This window comes from Triplophysa dalaica, chromosome 24, assembly GCF_015846415.1.
Source record: "Triplophysa dalaica isolate WHDGS20190420 chromosome 24, ASM1584641v1, whole genome shotgun sequence".
Lineage (NCBI taxonomy): Eukaryota > Metazoa > Chordata > Actinopteri > Cypriniformes > Nemacheilidae > Triplophysa > Triplophysa dalaica.
Window position 1 is genome coordinate 13,235,280 of NC_079565.1, and position 15,111 is coordinate 13,250,390.

Here is a 15,111-nt window from a genome sequence, read left to right on the forward strand (position 1 = left end):
TAGTCACCAATCATTGCTTCATCCCACCTTCCCAGTGCTACAAAGAGTCTTTTTTTTATTTGAAAATTTGTACAGTTGTACATGTTTTTTTCCTAATTAACGATTTAACCTCAAAATTTACCAAATATATTGATGCTACAAGAAAATAGATATTATTAGATAGCACACCACAATAATTAGCACAACAGAAGTGTACGCAGTTATAAAAATGATTTGATTATATTATAAATAAATCCCTTTAGTGTGATCCTACACAAATCACTCTGTCTGTGTTTGTTCTGTTCTGATGTACATGACGTACCTGGCATATATTTGTACATCCAATCAGATTTTAGAACCATAAAAAACTTTTAAAATATGTATTTTTTTTATAATTGCACATCATATACAAACTCACAAACATGTGTGAGTGGGGATAATGGGGGATTATCCCGATACAAGCAGTAGCTCCTTCAAGCTCTGTGCGTTTCACTTTTCGAAAGAAATAATAAGGCCTGTCGCTTCAATTGAGCACAGGAATGAGTGCATCAACAGAAACACACAGCAATCCGGTCAAGGCCTAATTGAGTGTCACAGACTTCATTGATTACAACTGCTGCAGAGAAATAGAATGAGCAACAGTGAGACGACCTCACAAATTAGGCACGTGACCTGGGACGTTTCGGGTTGTCAGACTGTAATGTTGGGGCAATGAGGGTGAATCTGCTTTGGAAATCCCTAATTGCTTCTTTTGTACTGCACAATCATTCAATGTCAACTAAGAGATAAAATGCTGTGGAAACATGTGTGTGCAAATATTGTAATGGTGTGTCCTCTATGGAAAATATAGGCTGGCCAATTAGAAGGGGGATAAGAATGTTTCCATCAATTTGGAATGAAGACTTTCACAAGAAGTGCGTGATTTAGCTTCTTGATCTGGATAAATTGGGTAAACATTGTCCGTAATGTCTGGATATGGATTTTCTTGGTCCTTAAAAATCCTAAAAATAAAATATTATGAAAAACTGTAAAAAATAATAAATGATATCATAAAAGAGACAAAATGCGCAAAAATAATATAACAGGGCTCCAGACTTACTTTAAATTTAAATTTACTAGGAGCACTGTAGCCCCTGATTTACATTTTTAAACAGCTCTGTGTGCGGTCTAAGTAGAGGCGCAGTGCGCGTACTGGACACAACACGGACCGGGTTGGGTCTTCCTCCCCGATGGGGAGCGCCTGCAAGTTCACCACTTGGTCCCGAAAGGGAGTAGTGGGAACTTTGGGCACGTATCCGAGCCTGGGTCTCAGAACAACGTGAGAGTTACCAGGCCCGAATTCAAGGCAATCCGGGGACACAGAGAATGCTTGGAGGTCCCCTACCCTCTTGAAGGAGGCGAGCGCCAACAGAAGGGCCGTCTTACTCGTCAGGTGAGGAAGATCGGAAGCTTCAAGGGGCTCGAAGGGAGGCCTGGATAGGCCCCCCAGGACCACGTTAAGGTCCCAAGAGGGTACGGAGCGGAGACGAGGCGGGTTCCGCCTTCTCGCGCCCCTTAGGAACCTGGTGATCAGGTCGTGTTGTCCTAGAGACCTTCCATCTACTGAGTCGTGATGAGAGGCAATTGCGGCTACATACACTTTCAGCGTGGAAGGGGAGATGTTAGTCTCCAATTTCTCTTGTAGGAAGGACAACACGATACCGATCGAGCATCTCTGTGGGTCTGCTCCTTGGGAGAGACACCAGGATGAGAAGAGGCGCCATTTGTAAGCGTATAACCGCCTAGTGGATGGCGCTCTGGCCTGTGCAATGGTTTCAGCCACAGCGGGGTGTAACCTGCTCAGGATCTCCTCGTCCCGTCCAGAGACCAGACATGGAGGTTCCAGAGGTCTGGTCTGGGATGCCATAACGTGCCCATCCCCTGAGAGAGCAGGTCCTCTGTCAGGGGAATGGGCCAGGGGGGAGCTGTTGTCAAGAGCATCAGCTCCGAGAACCAAGTGCGGTTGGGCCAGTACGGCGCAACCATTAACACTTGTTGCTCCTCTTCCCTGACCTTGCACAGTGTGTGTGCAAGGAGGCTCACTGGGGGGAAGGCGTACTTCCGCTTGTCCCGCGGCCAGCTGTGCGCAAGGGCATCCGTGCCGAGGGGAGCCTCGGTCAGGGCGTACCAAAGCGGACAATGGGTGTTGTCCCGGGAGGCAAAGAGGTCTATCTGTGCCTGGCCGAACTGTACCCAAATGAGCTGAACTGCGCGGGGGTGGAGTCGCCACTCTCCGCAGGGCGTGTACTGGCGAGAGAGCGCGTCGGCTGTCTCGTTTAGTACGCCTGGGATGTGTGTGGCCCGCAGGGAGCGGATCACCTGCTGACTCCAGAGGAGGAGGCGTCAGGCAAGTTGTGTTAGCTGCCGAGAGCATACGCCACCCTGGCGATTGATATACGCTACGGCTGCCGTACTGTCCAGGCGGACCAGTACGTGCTGGCCCTGCACCAGAGGCCGGAGCCTTCTCAGTGCAAGCAGCACCGCCCACAACTCTAGGCAATTGATATGCCAGCGCAGCCGGGGGCCCGTCCAGCGCCCCGCTACTGCGTGCCCGTTGCACACTGCACCCCAACCCTGCAGCGAGGCATCTGTTGTCACCACAACGTGCCTCGTAATCTGCCCGAGGGGAACTCCCGCTCGGAGAAAGGTCATGGAAGACCATGGGTTTAGAGTGCGTCGGCAGACAGGAGTTACCACCGTACGCCTGTTGCCGGTGTGCCACGCCGTCCTCGGAACTCGACTCTGTAGCCAATGCTGAAGCGGTCGCATGTGCATCAATCCGAGGGGTATTACCCCCGCCGAAGACGCCATGTGTCCCAGGAGCCTCTGAAATTGTTTCAGGGGGACCGCCGACTGCCTGAAGTGTTCCAGGCAGTTCAACATTGACTGGGCGCGTGCTGCGGACAGCTGCGCCGTCATGGTGACAGAGTTGAGTTCCATACCGAGAAAGAGGATGCTCTGCACTGGGGAGAGTTTGCTCTTTTCTCGGTTGACCTGAAAGCCCAATCGATCTAGGTGCCGGAGCACCATGTCCCTCTGCGTACACAACAGATCTCGCGAGTGCGCCAAGATAAGCCAGTCGTCGAGATAGTTGAGTATTCGCACGCCCTTCTCCCGGAGAGGAGAAAGGGCGGCCTCCACGATCTTCGTAAAGACTCGTGGAGACAGGGACAGACTGAAGGGGAGGACTCTGTACTGATATGCCCGACCCTCGAAAGCGAACCGTAGGAACGGTCGGTGTCGAGGAAGAATCGAGACATGAAAGTAAGCGTCCTTCAGGTCGATTGCCACAAACCAATCCTGACACCTGATAGATGTCAGGATGCGCCTCTGGGTTAGCATCCTGAAAGGCAGCTTGTGAAGGTGCCTGTTCAGGGTACGTAAGTCCAGAATGGGACGCAACCCTCCGTCTTTCTTTGGAACGATGAAGTACGGGCTGTAAAACCCGCTGTACATCTCGGCTTGTGGGACGGACTCGATCGCCTGTTTCGCCAGGAGGGTGGAGACCTCTGCCCGAAGCACGGAGGCGTCTCTGCCTCTGAGAGAGGGGGAGATGATGCCCCGGAACTTGGGAGGGGCCCTGGCAAACTGGATCGAGTAGCCGAGACGGACCGTCCGCATTAGCCACCGAGACAGTGTGGGCAACTTTTGCCAAGCTCCCATGGACTGTGACAGGGGGACCAAGGGGACGGCCTGCTTCATCATTCCGACCGAGGGTGGTTCGTTGGCAGGCAGAGCCAACCGCATGTCGCGGAGGTTTCCCCGGAGGGATGGTTGACTCCGCCCTTTTGCCTGCCTGGCGGGACAACGGCACGCACTGTCGGTTTGAGAGTGGTGACAGTTGTCGCATGTGTACGGCCTCACACCTCGCCAGGGTGTGAGGTCGGTTCGCCGAGCACAGTCAGGTGGAGTGTGCGATCGGCTGGAATGAACGCCCGGGGAAAGCAACTCTCTTTGTGAGTAAGTGGGCGCCAGGCCCTGAAAAGGGCCTGGCTGTGGAGACGAGGCAGGGATCGTCCCATACCGACCGGTCAGAGATGGTACTGTGAGGGTCGGGCCAGATGTTGCTTCCTCCGGTGTCTTCTCGTCAGGGCCGCTTCTTCCTAGAAGGCTGTTGACGAGGAGGAGGTCTTCCCTTCGGGCTCTTTTTCCGGGGTGCAGCACGGGGGTGCACTTGAGCCGGTGCAGAGCTCGAAGGGGTCCGGGGCTGTCGGGGAGCAGGTGGTGCGCGGGAACTCGGAGGCCTGGGGGCGGCCGAGTCGCGACGCGGTAAGATATGGCTTATAGCCTCCGTCTGCTCCTTCACCGCCGAGAACTGCTGTGCGAAGCTCTCGACGGTGTCACCAAACAGCCCACCCTGCGAGATGGGTGCGTCGAGAAAGCGGACTTTCTCGGCGTCACTCATTCTCGCAAGGTTGAGCCAGAGGTGTCTCTCCTGGACCACCAGAGTGGACATCGTCCGACCCAGGGCCCGCGCCGTCACCTTAGTCGCCCGTAGAGCGAGGTCAGTGGCGGCACGGAGTTCCTGCATAACACCTGGGTCGGCCCTGCCCTCGTGGAGCTCTCTCAACGCCTTAGCCTGGTGGACCTGCAGGATGGCCATGGCGTGGAGAGAGGAGGCGGCCTGGCCCGCAGCACTGTAAGCCTTCGCCACCAGGGATGCCGAAGTCTTACAGGCTTTGGACGGAAGGCGAGGCCGGGTCCTCCAGGTGGCGGCTGTCTGCGGGCACAGGTGCACCGCAATCGCCCATTCCACCTGGGGGACGTCGACGTAGCCCTTGGCCGCCCCACCATCGAGGGAGGTGAGGGAGGCGGAGCTGGACTGAGAGGAGCGAGCCGTGAGTGGGGCGCTCCATGTCCGACACAGCTCCTCATGCACCTCCGGGAAGAATGGAACCGGGGGTGGGCGTGGCTTGACACCACGATCCGACCCCAGAAACCATGTGTCCAACCGCGAGCGTTGGGGTAGAGGCAGTGCCGTACACTGCAACCCAATGCTCGCGGCAGCCCGGGTTAGCATGGCCGACATCTCAACGTCTGCTTCCTCCAGAGCTTGGCCCCCCGTAGGGGGAAGCTCGGATTCGTCATTGTCGGATGCCAGCAGATCTGCCTCCGATGCTGCGATAGACATCTCATCTTCGCCACGCCCCGTTTCCGAGTGCGTGGATGAGGATCCGGATGGTATGCCACCGCCGGTTGGGGAACGGTCAGAAGAGCGTGCTGGGGTGTGAACGGCCCGTGAGCGCTTGGCTGGCGGGTTGACGCTCACAGTAGCCCCCGAATCACTAAGGCTGCTAACACGAGAGGACATCGGGGCCGTAGCCACAGATGCCACAACCCTGGTAGCAGACGAAATGTTGGCTGGTTCCCGGAGGAAGACAGCCAACCGTGACCGCAACTTCTGCATGACAATCTGCCCGCAGTGCGGGCAAGATGTGTCAACGAACGCTGCTTCAGCGTGCTGGACACCCAGACACCTAACACAGCGATCGTGTCCATCCCCCTCCTCGATGAGGGTACCGCACCCAAGAGAACAGCGGGACATGCCGCGCTGTAGAGTGCCGAGTCCTGAAAAGGACTTTTTGGAAATAGCTCTGACACCACTGGAACCACCGAGACGCCCAGGGGAAGGTCGCTGCAGGAAGGGACGATCCGCTGCAACACGTCGAAGATCCGGTAGTGAAGTTTGAAGAGGATTTGAGAATCCTGAGATGTAATCATGAGCGATGGCTCTGAAGAACAAAAGGTAAGTGAATGCTGCACGCCGGCCTCCTTTTATACCGGATTTCCGGGGGCGGAGTCCCGCATGCAAATTGCATTCGCCAAATTTCATTGGCCTTTTCTATAGTAGTCAGAGTTGATTGGTTCTCAAGGGCGAACCCCCATCTGTCGTTCTCGACACAACGTCGAGAGACCGACAGAAAGGGAACTGGGGTTATGTGATCGTATTTTCTTGACCTAGTAAGAACTCTGGCAGCTGCATTCTGAACTAACTGTAGTTTGTTTATCGATGATACAGGACAACCACTAAGTAGAGCATTACAATAGTCAAGCCGTGAGGTCACAAATGCATGAATAAGCTTTTCTGCATCTGCAACACATAAACTATTTCGTAATTTGGCAACATTTCTAAGGTGGAAGAAGGCTGTTTTTGTGATATTTGAGATGTGATTTTTAAATGACAGGTTGCCGTCTAATATAACGCCTAGGTCTTTAACTGTATTTGTTGGAGTAACAGTGCAGCTTTCAATTTGCAGGCTGTAATCGGAGATATTCGGTTTACTTAATTTTGGTGCTATAAGTAATATTTCTGTTTTGCTAGAGTTTAAAAGGAGGAAATTACTAGTCATCCAATGTTTTATGTCCTCGATGTTAAGTAAGATCTGAACCATTGCAGTGCCTGTCCCTGAATACCGATATAATGGTGTAAACGATCTAGTAGTATTTTATGGTCTACAGTATCGAAAGCAGCACTAAGGTCAAGCAGGACTAATAGTGAGATGTTACCTTTATCTGAAGCAATAAGAAGGTCATTTGTAATTCTAACGAGCGCAGTTTCAGTGCTGTGATGCGGTCTAAAGCCAGACTGAAACTTTTCGTGCATGTCATTATTTTGTAGGAAGGTACACAGTTGAGTTGACACTCTTATTTTAGACAAGTACGGGAGATTTGAAATCGGTCTATAGCTTCCAAGTTCATTTGGGTCTAGATTTGGTTTTTTGATAAGAGGCTTCATTACAGCCAGCTTAAAGGGTCCTGGGACATGTCCTAGATTAATAGACGAGTTGATTATGTTACAAATGGGCTCAATTACAGCAGGTAGTAACTCTTCTAATAAAGTAGTCGGAATGGGGTCTAATAAGCATGTCGTCGGTTTGGATGTTGCAATAATTTTAATTAAATCTTCCTGATTTATAGGAGAAAAACACTCTAGCTTTTCTTTTTGGGTGACGGTTGAAACTAATTCTTCCGACACACTTGGAGGTTTGGTTTTAGCTATGTTGTCTCGTATTATTTCGATTTTCTCAGTAAAAAACTTCATGAATTCATTGCTACCAAGGTGCGGCGGAATACCCAGGTCAGGTGGAGTCTGTTTGTTTGTTAAGCAATTGTACTAAATAAAAACCTTGGATTGTTTTTGTTATTTTCTATGAGGTTACGGAAGTGCTCGGCTTTTGCTGCTTTTAGTGCCTTTTTGTAACAGCTTGTACTCTCTTTCCATGCAATTTTAAAGACCTCTAATTGGGTTTGTTTCCATTTTCGCTCCAGTTTACGCGTTTCTCTTTTTAGGGCGCGAGTGGTGTTATTATACCATGGTGCTATGTTCTTTTCATTTATCCTTTTTGACTTCATAGGTGCGACCGCTTCTAATGTATTAGAGAAAATAGTGCCCATGTTGCTGGTCATGTCATCGAGCAATTTTATATTCGTTGGAAAGGTTATTAGAGAAGTCAGATCTGGCAAGTTCTTTACGAAACTATCTTTAGTTGAGGTGATTGTTCTACCTTGTCGATAACGAGATATACAACTGATTTCTGCAGTGCGCAGTGTACATGTTATAAGATGGTGATCGGAAACATCGTCGCTTTGAGGTATAATATCGATATTGGTTAGATCGGCTCCGTGAGATATAATCAAGTCTAGGGTGTGATTAAGGCGATGAGTAGGTCTATTGATGTATTGTGTTACACCACAAGAGTCTAGTAGTTCTTTAAACGCCACAGCTAATGGATCGTTAGCACTGTCTACGTGGATATTAAAATCTCCAACAATCAGTACTTTATCGACGTTAACCAATAGATCCGATAAGAAGTCTCCGAACTCTATCAGAAAATTAGTTTAAGGCCCAGGGGGTCTATACACAGTAACCAATGTAAGAGAGACCAATGATTTTTTACTTTTGTTTGGAACTGTTATGTTCAACGCAAGCATTTCAAATGATTTAAATGTATGCATTGTTCTCCGAGTAACGGTAAGAAAGTCTCTAAAGATTGTTGCGACACCACCACCTCGACCAACTGGACGTGGCTCATGAATATAACCGTAGCTTGGAGGAGTAGACTCATTTAGACCAAAATAATCATTTGGCTTAAGCCAGGTTTCAGTGAGGCAAAGTATATCAAAACTGTTGTCTGTGATCATTTAATTTACAATAACTGCTTTTGGATTTAGTGATCTAATATTAAGTAGCCCAAACTTTAGGCGTTGGTTTTGCTCATTAAATATATTGTCTTTTGGTTTAATCATGATAAGATTTTTTCTCTGACTTTTAAATAAATTATTATTTGGTTGTATTATTCGGGGGACAGACACAGTCTCTATGCATTTGAAAGCAGAAACATTCTTAACAGTTGGGTGAGAAGAACACAGACTGTAGTTAAAATTTGTACTTACTAGTCAAATGGTGCGTAGCGTCTTTGAGATGTTGTCAGACAGCGTCTTTGAGATGTTGTCCAAGGTTTTTATTTAGTACAATTGCTAAACTAACAAACAAACAGACTCCACCTGACCTGGGTATTCCGCCGCACCTTGGTAGCAATGAATTCATGAAGTTTTTTACTGAGAAAATCGAAATAATACGAGACAACATAGCTAAAACCAAACCTCCAAGTGTGTCGGAAGAATTAGTTTCAACCGTCACCCAAAAAGAAAAGCTAGAGTGTTTTTCTCCTATAAATCAGGAAGATTTAATTAAAATAATTGCAACATCCAAACCGACGACATGCTTACTAGACCCCATTCCGACTACTTTATTAAAAGAGTTACTACCTGCTGTAATTGAGCCCATTTGTAACATAATCAACTCGTCAATTAATCTAGGACATGTCCCAGGGCCCTTTAAGATGGCTGTAATCAAGCCTCTCATCAAAAAACCAAACTTAGACCCCAATGAACTTGTAAGCTATAGACCAATTTCAAATCTACCGTACTTGTCTAAAATACTAGAAAAAGTAGTGTCAACTCAACTGTGTATCTTCCTACAAAATAATGACATGAACGAAAAGTTTCAGTCTGGCTTTAGACCGCATCACAGCACTGAAACTGCGCTCGTCAGAATTACAAATGACCTCCTTATTGCTTCAGATAAAGGTAACATATCACTCTTAGTCCTGCTTGACCTTAGTGCTGCTTTCGATACTGTAGACCATAAAATACTACTAGATCGTTTACACAGTTATATCGGTATTCAGGGACAGGCACTGCAATGGTTCAGATCTTACTTAACAGACCGATATCAATACGTCCATTTAAATGGGAAATCATCAAATCTTACGCAAGTAAATTAGGGATTACCTCAGGGATCGGTTTTAGGACCCTTGCTTTTCTCCATATACATGCTGCCCCTCGGCAACATTATTAGAAAACATGGAATTAGCTTCCACTGTTATGCAGATGATACAGCTTTATATCTCATCAAGACCAGATGATTCCTTTAAGCTATCCAAACTGGCAGAGTGCATCGAGGACATAAAACATTGGATGACTAGTAATTTCCTCCTTTTAAACTCTAGCAAAACTGAAATATTACTTATAGCACCAAAATCAAGTAAACAGAATATCTCCGACTACAGCCTGCAAATTGAAAGCTGCACTGTTACTCCAACAAATACAGTTAAAGACCTAGGCCTTATATTAGACGACAACCTGTCATTTAAAAATCACATCTCAAATATCACAAAAACAGCCTTTTTCCACCTTAGAAATGTTGCCAAATTACGAAATAGTTTATGTGTTGCAGACGCAGAAAAGCTTATTCATGCATTTGTGACCTCACGGCTTGACTATTGTAATGCTCTACTTAGTGGTTGTCCTGTATCATCGATAAACAAACTACAGTTAGTTCAGAATGCAGCTGCCAGAGTTCTTACTAGGTCAAGAAAATACGATCACATAACCCCAGTTTTATCATCGCTTCACTGGCTACCCATTAAGTATCGTATTGATTTTAAAATTGTTTTAATTACTTACAAAGCCCTGAACGGTTTAGCACCTACTTACTTAACCGAGCTTTTATCACGTTACAACCCATCACGCTCTCTAAGATCTCAAAACTTAGGACTTTTGATAACACCTAGAATAACAAAATCCACCAAAGGGGGACGAGCTTTCTCATATGTAGCGCCTAAACTCTGGAATAGCCTTCCTGATACTATTCGAGGGTCAGACACACTCTCCCAATTTAAATCTAGATTAAAGACACATCTTTTCAGCCAAGCCTTCACATAATGCATAGTTAATGAACAGCAGCTACGCTAATTATTCTCTTTATTCTCTTTCCGCCTCTGCCTCGGGATGCCCATCCCCAATTTGAGATTACACCAGATACAGCTGCAGACTGACTGACCATCCCAGCTCCATCTAAGGCAATTCCACCACCAGCCAAGAGAAATATGACCATCAGACCATCCCAGCTCAGACCACTACATCCCCAACCAAGAGCAAAGATGGACTATTTGTCTAATTAATGCTGAAGTTACAATATTTGGTATTAAATGCTAAACTTAAATCACATGTCAGCAGTTTGAGTGCAGCTATGACACGTCAGAGGGGATCTGGCCCTCCCGGTTGAGCCTGGTTTCTCCCGAGGTTTTTTTCTCCATTAATCAATCATTGGAGTTTGGGTTCCTCTCGACAGCAGGGCAGTGTTGGCCTGCTCACCGGGAGACTGCATTCATTCATTTATTTTTTTATTTAGAAATTAGATATTATTTATTAGAATGATCTTACTCGTTGTATAAACACCATGCACTGTGCTGTGTTCTAACTTATCTGTTTTTCCTGTTTGCCCCTGTAAAGCTGCTTTGAAACAATACACATTGTGAAAAGCGCTATATAAATAAACTTGAATTGAATTGAATTGACAAAGGTCGGACATGTAGAAGATACTGAACATCAAAGAACATGCGCAGGACCTGGAGGATTTCTCTGAAGATCAGTGTACAAGTTAAATGTCTCATACACTCAAACTCTTAGACAACAGTCAGACAACACTAACTATGATTGATAGTCCAGGTACATCAAACAGTATTATAAGAATAAGCAATATGTAAACTTTTGAACGGGGTGATTTTTAATATATTCAGGTTTTATTCTGTTTTGTGGAATATATGTGAAATAATTTGTTCAGGGAAGTAATAAAATAAAAACAAATCTTTAAAATTACACTTATTTGAATAAATTAAATTTTAAAAGTTTTTAGGATTTTGCAAAGTGTATGTAAACTTTCAACCACTATGTGAGCATATGGTTGCAATTAGCAACCTCACGACTAAATTTCATACATTGGACATTTAAAAATGGTTTTGGAAATAAATGTAGAATTTTTGCTCTTACTTTTGCTTTCGTTCAAATTATTATGATAAAATCCTAATCTGGTTTTGTATTTGTGGTTGGACATTAGACTTTTCATCTCCAGGTTCAGGATGTTGCGGTTAATTCTCGACGACAGTCACATTAGACTCTTGTTTTGATGGCTCCACAACTATGGATGCCACAGGAATGCCAAGGTCCCCATATATGAACTGTTCAAGGTGCTTTTCCTCGCCTTTCAACCGATGTGCTCAGACATCCTCAGTGCAATCCGTATGGACCCAAAGCAGGGCCGTGATGACACTGTAGTGGTATAGATCCTCATACGAGGAACACTGGTTCGTGGGTATATGGCAATCGTTTCGGTCATTTATACAGAACCCTATAAAAAACATACAACGCAACATATAACCTTGAGTTATGGGTTTGTAGCGACATTTTGAAATAAAGACTGCATTAAATATTACAGGTCGTATCAAGGGAGGGACCCTCTCAATTTAAATAGCTGTTTATTGGACAATAAATTTGTATATATCCGTATGAATGGGATTATTCAATTAGAAAACCTTACAAATATTTACAGTTTAATACAAGTGATCTGTGCTGCCGGAGCCTATATGAGTTTTGTTCTGTTGCTATAGCTACAGACATTATGCCATTCCTCTTGCTTTAAAGACTAAACCTATGTTGCAAGGTTATTGGTCTCCTGGACATTTAAAGGCACTATAAACCATCATGTTTTGGACTGTGCACGTTTCAATATTAGTGCAATGCATGCATATAGCAATAAAGTAAAGCAAACATCCCAAGTTTATGCAGTTTGCATTCCAATTCTGACTATGCTTTCATGCGAGTTCATTCACAGAGCAAAGCATGTATCAATTTCTCGCAACGATGTTTCGTATCAGTGATCAAAGGCCATTGCTTTGAACTTCTGCCAAGAGGTGCCCTATCTCACAACAGCACTTTCCTTGTGTCTTTTTTATTCCCAAGTTCATTACCAAGATATTGTGGTCACTGCAAAAGGAGGTCAAAGTCTGCAGAGAGTGCAAGGAGTGTTCACCTTAACCTTTCTAAGTACATTGAACACATTGTTATAGAAAAGCTGTAAATAGGTAAACCAAGTCTGTAATGCATGTAAACATTATTTGCACCTTTTCCTGAAGGATCTTACACAATATCGAGGCATTTCTGCAGAGCAAAGGGACCCGAGGTGGGAAAAATCAAGGACCACCTGATATGAAGGTAAGAAGTCATTCAGAAATAATCTTTTGAAATACTGCAAATGTTTTAAAATGTGTTTCTGGCCAACAATAAATAAAAAGAACATCACAGCAAAATACAGCAATACTGTGACAAATCTATCTAAGGTTTTAAAAATATGATTAAATGTTTCAAACTTTTTTATCTTTTCTGGCAACATAACACAATAACATAAATTCACATAAAAACTAAGTAATAAAGAAAAGTAATAAGAAAGGACAGCAATACTGAAATAAACTTTACAAATAATGTTTAACAAACATAGCTAAATACTAAAATCAAGATTTATTTCTCTTTCTGGCAAGTAACAAGGAACACAATATTGTGAAATAAAAAGCAGGCTACTCTCACGTCAGTAAATAAACAAATAGAAAAGTCAGACGAAGGAGACGGTTACCGATAACATATTTCATAGGTGTCAATATTTCATTTGCATAATTAAACTATTGATTACCTCATTAATGATTCTTTCGTAGAGAGGATCAGAGATGCACATTTAATGTGGTGGTGATGATGGAGGTGAGCAGATGATCCTCCATTAGTGTCTGCAAAGGTCAGGTGTGTCAGTAAACGGTGTGTTGTGCCCACGTTTCCAATCTGCCACAGGGTAAGTTGCTTTCAAAATCATTTGCATTCCATTCCAAGTAACATTCAAATAAGCGTTTCCATTATACAAACGGAGCTCCAGAACTCACGTTTCGCTAACAATCAATCCCTCGAGGTAATTAATTACCATCAGATCTTCAAGCCTGTCAGAAAATCTTCTCCAACACTTAATGCCCCAAAATAAATTTAAGACATTTAGGCGATATTTATCTTGGAGAAATATTGAATCTTGAATCATAAACATTTATCTAGAAGATGCATTCGGCTTCAAGGGACCGAACCATGGACTGAACAGCGTATGACGTCAAGTGTCGCGAGAACGATGTCATAGCAAAGAACGGAGCAATTCGCTCTCGCGGTATTTTGTTGTCATTCTCGGATCGGTCTACGCAGCACAGTGAACGATGGCAGGTAGACAAGAGGGATCGTGAGGAAGGGTGTTTATTCTTTCTAATAATTCTAGAAACATTATTTCTAAGCAATCTACCTTATGATTTTTACCTTTTTGACGATACAAATGTACTAAATTCATTTAATTGTACCAGTGGATACCATGATATGGCATCTGCAGTTTTTTTTGACACTACAAAAAAACATAACATAAAAACTTATAACAAGACATCCAAATAAAAAACTATTGAAATTAAATATACATATAAATAAAAATGAAAAAGATGATAATATTCCAGAATTATGGCATCTTAGTAAACTGTAAATTTGACAGGAAGTGACGTCATCAATTTCGACAAAGGTAACATTTTCTGGTAAAGTCATTTTTTATAATTTTTTATAATCTAGCAAATGTTCCTGCAGCTCGCTTTGATACAACATGAGAAGAAACACTTTTCATTAGAAGGTCCTACCCAAAATACAAAATTAATATATTTATTTTGTTTAAAATATTGGGGTTATGGTTATATTAAGGTTTGTCATCCATCCATCCATCCATTCAGATCAATGATGTATATTTTATCTTATTTTCACGTACTTAGGGTATTTTCAATTGCATATTTTCCCAGTAATACAGTAAATTCTTGACTGCAGTAGTTGGAAAGTTGCCACCTAACCATCATTATCCTTCTTTAAATGCGCTGCTGTCAGTGGTCCAGTCATGTAAGCTCCATGGAGACGAGGTTTTCCCCAGGGTCCTTGACTGATGGTGTTTGATATGAAGTCATTACGTGCAGCATCCATCTTAGCTGTGTGGTGTTGCCTCTTTAATCGTATTCATCTCTGTTATACGCTTCAGTGGACACTGACAAGATCCCATTTCAGCCAGAATAGATCATGTGAGCACACGGCTTCAAAACCTCCCACAATGGAGTTCCATGTCTACATAGACAAGGCTTATAGTGTGATTCTATTGGGGTCATTTGTTTCATCCAACATGTACACTGGTGTAAATCTTACCTAGACTATTAATACAAGTATATCGTATGAGAATGTACTCCTTTTATGTATAAAGACTAATACAGAGTTAAAGCATTGTCTTTTTTTGGAAAAGATACACCCTATTCTTTGAAATTCTAGAGAGTACCAATCCACCCTTGCTGAACCTGATTTAAATAAACTTTTAGGCCCATTTCTGTGATGTAATCAAAGCTCTTCAAAAGCATTCTTTGTTCATAGACTTTTATTCGCTATGCTTTTCCTTTCACTGAAGGATGAGCGAGATTTGAGAATGTCCTCAGCATCGTTAGGAAAGGATTTTTAGTTTAATTTGTTTGACTGTCTGTATTCCTTGCGTAATGAGAGCAACGTTGCAGCCCTATGTTGCGAGAAAAGTTGCAAAAACCTTCAGGTTCACACACACCAGTAATGGGGTGGGGTCACACATGGGGCGTAGTCAGTTTGTATTGCGTAAAAAACAAATGTTTTTTTAACAAATAACTTTTTTATTATAGTCTAATGCCT